Here is a 12,309-nt window from a genome sequence, read left to right as displayed (position 1 = left end):
TATATATATATATATATATATATATATATATATGAAATCTTGTCTTTTTGGATTCCGTTTATTCTTCTCTACACCTCCATCAATATTCAATCGCCTCTTCAACACCGGACTATCCAAGTAGTCTTATCGATACTGTACTAGACGATATATAAGCGAAAACCACAGAATGCTCAGATACCCGACTGGGAATAAAATACGCATCACAATCGGATGACAACGATACCCAACCAGCTAACAAGTTGTTGATAGTGTGTCTGTGTGTACGAACGTTTTGCACTCCGTTGTATACACCGAGCTCTTAGCAGCTTGTTAGTATGCGGAGATACATTTTTTACTACTTCCAACAACTGGGCTTTGGTCATACGGGGACATTTCACGTCCGTCTCCCCACCCCCGTTTGAATGAGGAGGTGTGGGGTGGCTGTATCCGTAGCCTTTACTTTGCACTACTAAATTGGGGGATGAAGTTAATAATATGGGGGCTGATTGTTCGTTTGTGTGAAAGATATAGAGTTATAGTATAAGTGGCATGTCATGGTCTTCATTCTGTTCCCAGTAGCATCGATGGTAAGTCTTGAGTACTTCCTCTCCCTACTGACTCTCATATATGTATATGTGTATCTGTAAGTATATACACATAAATGTGTGTTTGTGTGGATAGATATATATGTGTGTGTGTGTATAGATAGATAGACAGATGTAGATAGATAGACAGGTATATATATATATATATATATATATATATATATATATATATATATATATATAGATATATAGATAGACAGGTATAGATAGATAGATAGATAGATAGACAGGTATATATAGATAGATAGATAGATAGAAAGACAGGTATAGATAGATAGATAGATAGAAAGACAGGTATAGATAGATAGATAGAAAGACAGGTATATATAGATAGAAAGATAGGTATATATATAAATATAGACAGACAGATATATATATATATAAATATAGATAGATATATATATATTCAATGATGATTTGACTATATATATATAAAGATAAATATATAAATAGAGATAGATAGACAGATATATATATAAATATAGACACTTAGATTGGTAGATAGATCTACAGCCATACTAATGGTTATGTGATTTGATTAAGAAGTTTGCTTCCAATCGTATGATTTTTGGGGTTCATTCCCATTGCTTGGTATTTGAACCAAGTGTCTTCTAGGATAACACTGAGTTAACTAACAGCTTGTAAGTGGATCTGATTGAAAGGAGAATGTGTGTCCGCGTATGCATGTATGTGCATGCTTATGTGTACCTGCTCTGTAGGTTTACATTTGTGCTTTTCTGAAAGTTGTGGGCTACAAGTGATAATATTGTTGTCATTTCTCCTCCTTTCAGCAAACTCTGTTAACTTGGCGTCTTTCAAGAGATCCCTTACTTGAAAAAGAGAAAAGGTTTAGTGACAGAAAGGGCGTCCAACTATAAAACAATGCCTTACTAATTTCATCATCTAACCCATGCCAGCATGGAAAACTGATATAAAGTTAACAAATGATTGTATGTCATTATCATCATTTAACATCCATTCTGCATGTTGGCATGGCTGGTCAGTTTGTTAGGATCAGATGAGTCCAAAGACTGCATCGTGTTCCACTGTCTGTTTTGGATGTCATTCCTAATGCCAACTACTTTACTACTGTGACATGTACAGGGTGCTTTTTTTCATGCCACCAGTGCTGGTGAGGTTGTCATGCAGTTCACTAGACTATGAAACCCAATGATGCGGGTTAGAGTATGAGAGGTGGGGGAAAAGTAGGTTCTTGTAAGGGAATTCTTGCATTTAGAAGAGAGGGAGAGAATGATCAGTACCAACGGTGTGCAAAAGTCAGTGGGGACAGAGGTACTGGGAGTGTGGATGGGGAAGCAAGAGATGAAGGAAAGGGAGATATGTATGTGTATGTACTAATATATATATATATATATATATATGTATGTGTGTGGATGTATGTTTGCATCTATATATAGGCACTGTGTGGTAAGAAGCTTGCCTCTCACCACATGATTCTGGGTTCAGTCCCACTGTGTGGCACCTTGGCCAAGTGTCTTCTATTATAGCCTCAGGCTGACCAAAGCCTTGTGAGTGGATTTCGTAGATGGAAACTGAAAGAAGCCCATCGTATATATATATGTATGTATTTGTGTGTCTGTGTCTGTTCTCCTATCCATAGTTTGACAGCCAATGTAGGTGTGTTTAAGTACATGTAACTTAGCAGTCTGGCAAAAGAGGCCAATAGAATAAGTACTAGGCTTACAAAGAATAAGTCTTAGGGTCAGTTTGTTTGACTAAAGGTGGTACTCCAGCACAGCCACAGTCAAATGACTGAAACAAGTAAAAAAAAAAAAATATATATATATATATATATATATCGTCATGGCACTCCGTCATTTATGACGATGAGGGTTCCAGTTGATTCAGTCAACAGAACCCCCCACCGGAGCCTTGTGGTGCTTTACGTGTTTTCGCTACCCTAACCACTGGGCAATTGCACCTCTACATATGTATGTATATATGTATATACACACACACACACACACACACACACACACACACACACACACACACGCACACACACATAGATATATACATACACATGAAATTATATGTGCACACACACACACACACACTCTCTCTCTCTCTCAACAAGTGTCCAGTCAGTTTTTGTTTGCCAATTCCCCTGACAAGGCATTGGTAAGCATGAAGCAATTTTAGAAGACACTTGCTGAAACTGACTTATTTATTCCCAATACTTTTTTTTCTATTTCAACTGCTATTTATAATTTCTATGAAGAGATCATTTTCAAACTAATATCTCAAAATATTGGTTTCAAATTTTGACACAAGGCCAGCAAGTTTCAGGGAGAAGACAAGTTGATTATATCGACCCCAGTGATCACCTAGTGCTTATTTTATTGACCGCCCCCGCCCCAAAGGATGAAAGGCACAGTTGACCTTGGCAGAATTTGACAGATGAAATGCTACTAAGCATTTTGTCTGGTGTGCTAATGACTCTGGCAGCTTGCCACCCTAATATCTCTCAAAATATTGATTTCATACTGTGGCACAAGGCCAGCAAGTTTGGGGGAAGTGATAAGTTGATTGCAGCAACCTCAGTGTTCAACTGGTAATTGTTTTATCGACCTCGAAAGGACAACAAGCAAAGTCAGCCTCACCTTGACAGAATTTGAACTCATAACATAAAGACAGACAAAATGCCGCTCAGCACTTTGTCCCTTGTGCTAATGACTTTGGCAGCTCGCCACCTTAACCCTTTAGAAACAGAGCCTCGTTTGGAGTTTCAGTACCAAAAAGATGGAGCCCTTTTCAGAAGCCCTATACAGAGGGCATGCACTTATTTTTCAAAAAAAAATTATAAGAAATCAAGTAATTACCTTACGTATATAAAACTATATACATTCTCGACGTTCTTGTAGAAAATGAACTAGTACAATCTTCTTTGTCATTTAACTTTTTGGTTGTGAGATCAGCCCTGTCGTCTCCCAAGGGTTAATATCTCAAAATATTAAAATGTAATCCCTTCACATCAGCAATATTTTATTACCACAAAGGCAAAGAGCTGGCAGAACCGCCAGTGGCATTTCATCCATCTTTACATTCTGAGTTCAATATTACTTTTCCATCCTTTAAAGGTTGATAAAACAAGTACCAGGTGCCTACTGGGATCAATGTCATCAATTTACTCCCTCAAACTTGTTGACCTTGTGCCAAAATATGAAATCACTATTTCTTTACCGTATAATTGGCTAAAAATTGAAAGGTCAGTTAGCACTTGGAGCTTTGACTACATCCTCACAGAGATTTTTCTAACCTATAGTCTGCTCAGATGTAACGGACGCTCAGATGGCATCATAAGGGGCCTTAAGGTCTACCTGGCTGCTGGAAATTGAATTGGCCATATTCTATAGATTCCACTGACCAACAAAATTATTGTTGCATTGATACCAACAATTGGTATTACCTAATTTGAGTATGCTGAATTTAAATATGAAGTTAGTTTTTCTGTGTAAACTCTAGGTCCTTTGCAATTAAGGGTTTTTTTTTTTTTTAATATTTTCCAAATTTTGAATATTTCCTGAGATACAATGTAATCCATTTGATAATTTTCTAGTTATACTATCTTCAAACTAGATGGAAAAAAAACAAATATCTCTGCATTGTGATTCTAACTTTATTCTTATCTATGAGTTAGTATACCACAATAAGAATTAGGTCATAAAAATATTTCTTATTCTAATGCTAAGTAAAATAAAGGTTCTTGTGCGCCAGTTATTTTTCTCCATCTGCTTTTCAGTTGAAAACATATTATATGCAAAATGGTAGGTGTACATAGTTGAGAAGCTGATTAGGATGGAAGATAAAACACATAGATCATATTCAGGGAAGGATTTGCACTTGGAGCTCATGCATTTGTAGACTTTCTCAGGGAAATTTCATTTAATACTCCAGCAGAGTGGACTTGGTGCTTTTTACCTGGCACAAGCACAGGCAAGGTCAGTTTCGGCAAGGTTTTTACAGCTGGATGCCCTTCCAAATGCCAACCACTTTACAGTGTGGACTGGGTGCTTTTAAGTGAGACCTGCACTGACAGGGTCACCAAGTACATGCAAGACAACACATGCACGTGCACACATACACACACACACAAGGGTGTGCTGAAAAGTTCCTGGCTTTAAGGGTATCGTGAAAGGCTTGGTTAGAAGCCCAACCTTCTGAATTTTTTTACAGGGTTTAGAAAAACTGAAGGACCGCTGCAATAAGTGTGCAAATCTGGGAGGGGAATATGTTGCATAAAATCATAATCAGTTGATCCTCCTCTATTTTCTTTTACCCAAATCAGGAATTTTTCAGTGCCCCGCCCCCCACCCTCATATATCCATCCAACCCATGCCAGCATGGAACATGGATGTTAAATGAGAATTATGATGATATTACTCTGGTGGGTTGACATTAATGTTTAGCGTGGCATGAAATTACAATTACATGTGTATAATATTTGTATAATCATACTTATATACAAATATACATGTGTACACACACACACACACACACACACTGTTATCATTCATTATCATTTTACATGCCTTATTTATGATCTTGCCTTTTTTTTAATGCTTAGTGATTGATATTAAGTAAAGACATTTGTTTGTTAAATTACTCTGACAATTGATGCAAATAATATGCAGAGCAATCCACTGACAAATGTTTAAAACAGATGTGAAGCCGATTTAGATTTGGTTTATGGCATTTTAATCTCTCCTACTCTTCCTCCACCTCCTCCCACTACTTTGTCCCCTCCTCCTCCTACTTGCCTTCTATGTCTTTCTCATTCACTTTGTCTTGCTTTCTTTCTCAACTTTGGTTAGATTCCCAATTTCTGTCTCCCTCATCCTTCATGTTTGTCTTCGTTTCAATGTAAGAAATGTTTAACTGTTTCTTGTCTGAAATGTTGCCAAATAACCTCTTGTGTTTTCGTTCACGCCTTGTATGATCCATGACCAGAGAAGTGTATGCTTGTGTGTGTGTGTATGCTAAGATCAAACTGTAGAACACGTGTGTGTGTGTGTGTGGTGGGGGTGTTACAAGTGTACATGGGACACAGTTGCAGTGAGCACACCCTATTTCAGTCAACAAGCTGCCATTGTATCTATTCTCCAAGTTGGGATTTCCAAGTCTTTGATAACAAACTGAGTTATATACTTATCTATCTTGATTTTCTCCCCCCCCCCTCTCTCTCTTTCACTGTCACAGTTTCTCATTCCATCCGACTTACACATTCACATACGTACCCCTGTTTCTTTTCATGCTCACACCTGTTTTTTTTTTTGTTTGTTTTTTTTTTACCATTCTTTTTATCCCAACCTTTTTACTGGTATAGTATGATAGTACTGTTCTCCAGATTTTAAATATGCTTTCCATTCAAGTTTCTTTTCTTCTTCAAATGGTTTAGTCAAGAGTATTGAGCATGCTTTTGATCTTTGCTGGGCCACTAAAACTTGTGAGAAGAAAAATAGTTTGGTCCTTAAATAAACAAGAAGTTAAAAGATTCGACAACACATGAGTCAACAACATAAGAGCCATCAAGGAGAACAAGGTGCTAAATCTGGTAAATAGGGTGGGTGCGGAAGCAATACCATGTTGTTTTTGGCAAGAAACTCATGAATGATGACAGCTCGGTTCTGAATCCACTTATAAGGATTTGGTCAGTCTGAGGCCATAGTATAAGACATTTCCCCAAGGTGTCCCACAGTGGGACTGAACCTGGCACTATGTGGTTGGGAAGCAAACTTCTTACCGCATAGATACACCTACACCAACTTATATACACATACATACATACATACATACATACAGAGAGAGAGAGAAGTGAGAGTAAGACTGAGAGAATAATTTGATCATGGAGCTTAAAGCCAGCTAGAAATTAATATGTAATACTTTTGTGGTTTAGTGCAGCATGATTGAATCCTTTTACGTAAGAATTCGTGATTTGTGGGGATTATTAGAATACCGTTTTAACCCCAGGTTCCACCACTTCTTTTACGGCTTACAAGACATACCAGTTACAAAATTAAATTATACCTTACCAGTCTATAACGTTATACATAAATTTGTATTTTCAATTACAAAAATTTACTTTTCTTTAATGTATGATTATTTCTTAAATATACTGATATACACTTCCGATATATACTGATATACACATACATATATGTACACATATGTATATAAACATATATATGCACATATACTTGTGTGTCATATATTTAGATACATGTATGTATGTCTATTTGTGTGTATAGACACTCTGATACCATATTTGTCTTCATATTAATAAAAATTTTAAATTAAATACTACTTTCACTTATTAATATCTTCAGCATGAATCATATATATATATATATATATATATATATATTTGTGTGTCTCTATATGTATGTGTCTGTATATATATTTATACACACACACACACACACACACACACACACACACTCAAATACACACACATATGCTCATCAGAAATCAACCTCAAGAGTTCTTCAGGTCAATGTTCTTACCATAATTTTTGGTAAAACATCAATTCCGTTGTATCACTATGATTGAAATAGAAGAGCCTCATCACATTATTTATTCTTAAATCTGGGGATTAGTTTGCAGTTTAAACATGTCTGAATGAGAGAGAAAGAGTGAGAGAGAGAGAGAGAGAGAGAGAGAGAGTGGGGGGGAGATATGACGGTAAGAAAGAAAGAAATAAAAGAAGTAATGAACAGAGGAAGGTAGAAAGAGAGTGAGAAAGAGAAGGAGAAGGTGAGAAAGAAAGGGAGTTAGATAAGGAGAAAGGAGGAAGGAAAAGCAGGAAAGAGGAGATCGAACGAAAGAAAAGGAGAGAGAGAAAGAAAGAAGGAAAGAGATAGAGTGAAAAGAACAAAAAGAGAGGGATGTGTGAAAGAAAGAAAGAATGAAGAATGATAACTGTTTTTGAATGCGAAAAGAGGTCACGGAAAACCTGTTGTTGTTCTGTTGAGCAAAAAGACTAAGAGTCAGTGTTTGGACGTTTGCCATCTTCAAAATGTGTCACTTTAACATTTATTTCTTGCTGATGTATCAAGTAGTGTCTTCTTTAATTAGGTCTGTTATTTCCTGCAAATGTCAAAGCACGTTGCTAAGTGGTTAAGGTATTCGGCTCACGATCGTAAGGTGACTAGTTCAAGTCTCGGTTGGCCCACATTATATGTCATTGAGCAATAGACTCTTCATCTGATGTTACTCCAGTCCACTCAGCCAGCAAAAATGAGTTGTACCTGGATTTCAAAGGCCAGCCTTATTTTTTATTTTCTTTATTGCCCACCAGGGGCTAAACATAGAGGGGACAAACAAGGACAGACAAAGGGATATTAAGTCGATTACATCGACCCCAGTGCGTAACTGGTACTTAATTTATCGACCCCGGAAGGATGAAAGGCAAAGTTGACTTCGGCGGAATTTGAACTCAGAACGTAACGACAGACGAAATACCGGTAAGCATTTCGCCCGGCGTGCTAACGGTTCTACCAGCCTTGTCACATCTTGTGTCATGCTGAATCTCCTTGATGTCACTGTATGTTTGTGGATAACAGAGAGAAAGAGGGGAACAGTACTAGAGCGTTAAGAGTACACACACCTGTGGGGTGCTGAGCCACTTGTACATTAATTTCATGAGCGAGCTGTTCCACTGATCGGATCAACTGGAACACTTGTCATAACTAGCAAAGTGCCAATCCCCCTATCTCCTGCCAGACTCATTAGTCTCTAATCACGATTATTGTCTTTTTGAATCCTTACATTAAATGTAAAAATCAACATAATTTAAAGCAACATTACTTTTCTTTAATTTTTTTTTTAATCTTTTCTCCAACAATAAACAGGTGAAATGTTGTAAAACTAATATTCGTAACAAATATGGAAACAACAGTAGCAGCAGTAGCAGCAGCAGCTGCAATTCTAACACCAAAAGGAATAAATGCAAGGTACACACCTCTTAATATAATATTTTAGTTTTACTAATTAATGTTGTTAATGAACATTTGTCAAAACTGTGTTTTGTGAAGCACACTAAAATTCTATGCGTGATTGTTAGTTGGTGTCAGACATGAAAATTAAGTAATTAAACAACACAAACACAAAGTATGGTAATGTTATGTTGTGGATATTGAGATTCAGATCGTAAATATCGTTACAAATTTGATGATGATCAGGGATTCAGAAAGACAGAAACAGCAGTCCTACATTCAATTCTATCCATTCAATGTTATTTATTGCAAATTAAATTGATGTTTATCAGAAATAACCAATATGTGTAAAATAAAACTGGTTTATCAGTGGTTAACATTTTACATAATAAGCAGTTTTATTAATTATCCTTATATTATTTTAATTATATTATTCTTTGAATGGGTTCGCTCATTGGATTATGGCCAAGCTGGGGCACTATTTTCATTGGTTTCAGTTCATGATATTGATTTCACATTTTGGCACAAGGCCAGCATCAACCCTAGTGTTCAGCTGGTACTGATTTTATTGACCTTGAAAAGGATAAAAGGCAAAATCAACCCCAGCAGAATTTGAACCCAGAACCTAAGGATAGATGAAACGCCATTAAGCATTTTGCTCGATGTGCTAATGATTCTGCCAACTCGCTGCCCTAATCCATCATATTGATCCCAGGACTTGTTTCAATTTATACATACTTTATTGATCTATGTTGATTGAATGCTACTATTTTGTACATAGAAATGCAACTTTCTTACACTGTTTTACAAAAAACAGGCATATTCTTTTATTTTCTACTCTTGGCGCAAGGCCTGAAATTTTGGGGAAGGGAGCCAGTCGATTAGATCGACCCAGTATGCAACTGGTACTTAATTTATCAACCCTGAAAGGATGAAAGGCAAAGTCGACCTTGGCGGAATTTGAACTCAGAACAAAGACAGACAAAATACCGCTAAGCATTTTGCCCGGTGTGTGTGTGTGTGTATACACAATCATACACACAAATAATCCATTGCAGTTAGGCATTCATATCTACTTTGAAACATCCAATGCCGACTTCTAATTAACAGCAGTGGTGAAACATACGTAGGAGCTAAATATTTTTGTTGCTGTTTATTTATCTTAATTTTTCACTTCATACATTCTGTTTATCATAACTAGTAACACTGCTAAGTAGAGTGGTCAATCAACTAACCACTATACCGAATGATGATATCTATATGGATAACCACTATATTATAGATGGATAATAACTAACCACTGTACTGGATAATGATAATCCATATGGAGCTCTGATTCCTGCAGTAATAGTCTTTCATCTAAATGTACACACAAGATATAGATATAAAGATGCTAATACTCAAAGGATTTATTGTATGTCATGTATACACCTTATTGTATATATTGTCTGACCAAATGTACGAGGGAGTGCTGAAAAGTTCCTGGCTTTAAGGGTATCACGAAAGGCTTGGTTGGAGGCCCAACCTTCCAAGTTCTTTCACAGGGTTTAGGAAAACTGAAGGACTGCTGCAATAAGTGTGTGAATTTGATTAGGGAATATGCTGAATAAAATCATAATTAATTAATCCTCCTGTATTTTCTTTTACCAAAAGCCAGGAACTTTTCACACCCCATCGTATTCTCTTATTCTTTTACTTGTTTCAGTTATTTGGCTGCAGCCATGCTGGAGTACCACTTTAAAGGGTTTTCGTTGAAGAAATCGACCCCAGGACCTATTCTTTGTAAGTCTAGTACTTATTCTATCAGTGTGTTTGGCTGAATGGCCAAGTTACAGAGTCATAAAAACACCACCATTGGTTGTCGAGTGATTGCAGAGGAACAAACGCAGACATACACACATAAATACATATATACACACAGACACACACACACACATACACAACAGGCTTTTTACAGTTTTCATCTACTAAATCCATTCAAGGCTTTGGTCAGCCCAAGGCGACAGTAGAAGACACTTGCCCAAAGTTCCACACAATGGGACTGAACCCAGAAGCATGTGGTTGGGAAGCAAGCTTTGTACCACACAGCCATGCCTTGTGTATTTTTTCTTTGTACGGGTGTGTGCATGTACGCCAGAGTAAAGGTAAGCAAGTGTGTATTTGATCGGCAGTATTCCAGCAAGAATAGCTTTTTTGTTCGCTGCATTGAATCAACAAGAAAGCAAGAGTTGAGTTAGTTGATCTGACATCATATATGGTATTGAGAGATTCCATGAGTAACATTGGCAATGCTTCCTTTAACAGAAACTGCAGATAGATAGATAAGTATAATGACAAATAGGCAATGCTTTACAAAGGAATATCTTTCAGATCTACATATCATTTTTTAATTCAATCTTCTTTTTAATTGTGCCTACATCAAAGAATTACTTCAAAGCAAAACATTTCATTGTTTAATAAGGGAAATTGTGTATATGTAAATAGAAATATGTATGTGCATTGCTGCATGTATGTACATGTGTATATGTGCCTGTATGTATCTAAGAATATGTGTGTATGAATGACACACATGTATATATAAATATGTTTGAATCTTTGTTAATATATATGTATGTGTGTTTGTAAATGAAAATATATGGATATATATAAATATATATTATATGTAAAGATGTATATGTAATATGTATGTATGCATTTATAAATGTACGCATGTTTGTATGTTCATTTCTTTGTTTTGCATCTGTTTTTCTATGTTGATATTGGTGGGATGGATACACACTGTTGAGGCATTATTTTACTGCCAGATGCCCTTCCTGTTTTTTGTTTTCAAAGTTTTATTGCTACAGAATTTTTTTTTTTTTTTTGGTTTTTCATTTCACTAATCTTCGAAATCACAGAACTAACAAATAATTTGTTGACAAGAAAAGCCAACAAACATCACCGTTTTCAGCTCAGCGCAGATTATGCATTCTTTCAGCTTCCATCAACCAAATTCACTTACATCAACCAAATGTAAATGGTTATTAATCCAAACAACTGGAGGGATAGAAGTAGAAATGATGTTGAAAATGTACATAGAATAAATTAGAATTTAATTATATTTTAAAATACAAGAATACACTTGACTGTTTTCACAATAGATTTTCAAAAGTGTATACTCTAAGGAGTTGTCATGAATTATGTCTGTTCTGGCTGTTATAAAAATACTTTGTTTTAAAGCTCAGAACACTGTCTCTTAATGTGCAATTTGATTGGTCAATGTTCATGTATTATGCTCAGGTGGAAATCGCACGAGACGTTTTTTTATGTACTTACATGCATAGACAAATGTATTATTGAGGCCAAAAATCATCAGTGAAAATCTGAGCCAACTTTTGACTCAGTCTGGTAGTGCAAACGTTTTCTGACAGAGAACTCAATTCTTTATATAGAGTGAATAGAGATGTATGTCTATTATGTCAAAACTTGCCAGTATAATCTGAGCTTCATGACAGGTCACTATATTCATCATCATCATCATCCTCATCACACATATATATGTGTGTGTGTGTGTGTGTGTGGTAAGTAGCTTGCTTACTGATCACATGGTTCCAGGGTCAGTCCCACTGTGTGGCACCTTGGGCAAGTGTCTTCTACTATAGCCTCGGGCCAACCAAAGCCTTGTGAGTGGATTTGGTAGACAGAAACTGAAAGAAGCCTGTCGTGTGTATATATATATATATATATATATATATATATATACACACACACACGTGTGTGTTTGTCCTCCC

At 36.3% G+C, this 12,309-nt stretch overlaps 1 protein-coding gene across 1 annotated transcript in view; it reads left to right on the top strand.

Annotated features, from left to right (window-relative positions):
* LOC106884503 (transcription factor E2F8) overlaps window positions 1–12,309 on the top strand; it is a 45,823-nt gene that overhangs the window by 1,442 nt on the left and 32,072 nt on the right. Inside the window, exons 2-3 of the mRNA XM_052975415.1 lie at window positions 8,456–8,557; window positions 10,245–10,321. The gene's annotated coding sequence lies outside the window, so the exon portion shown is untranslated. The remainder of the gene's footprint in view (window positions 1–8,455; window positions 8,558–10,244; window positions 10,322–12,309) is intronic.

This window comes from Octopus bimaculoides, chromosome 21, assembly GCF_001194135.2.
Source record: "Octopus bimaculoides isolate UCB-OBI-ISO-001 chromosome 21, ASM119413v2, whole genome shotgun sequence".
NCBI classification, from domain to species: domain Eukaryota; kingdom Metazoa; phylum Mollusca; class Cephalopoda; order Octopoda; family Octopodidae; genus Octopus; species Octopus bimaculoides.
The sequence above is the reverse complement of the archived record's forward strand: the minus strand, read 5'-3'. Positions and strand labels throughout refer to the sequence as shown.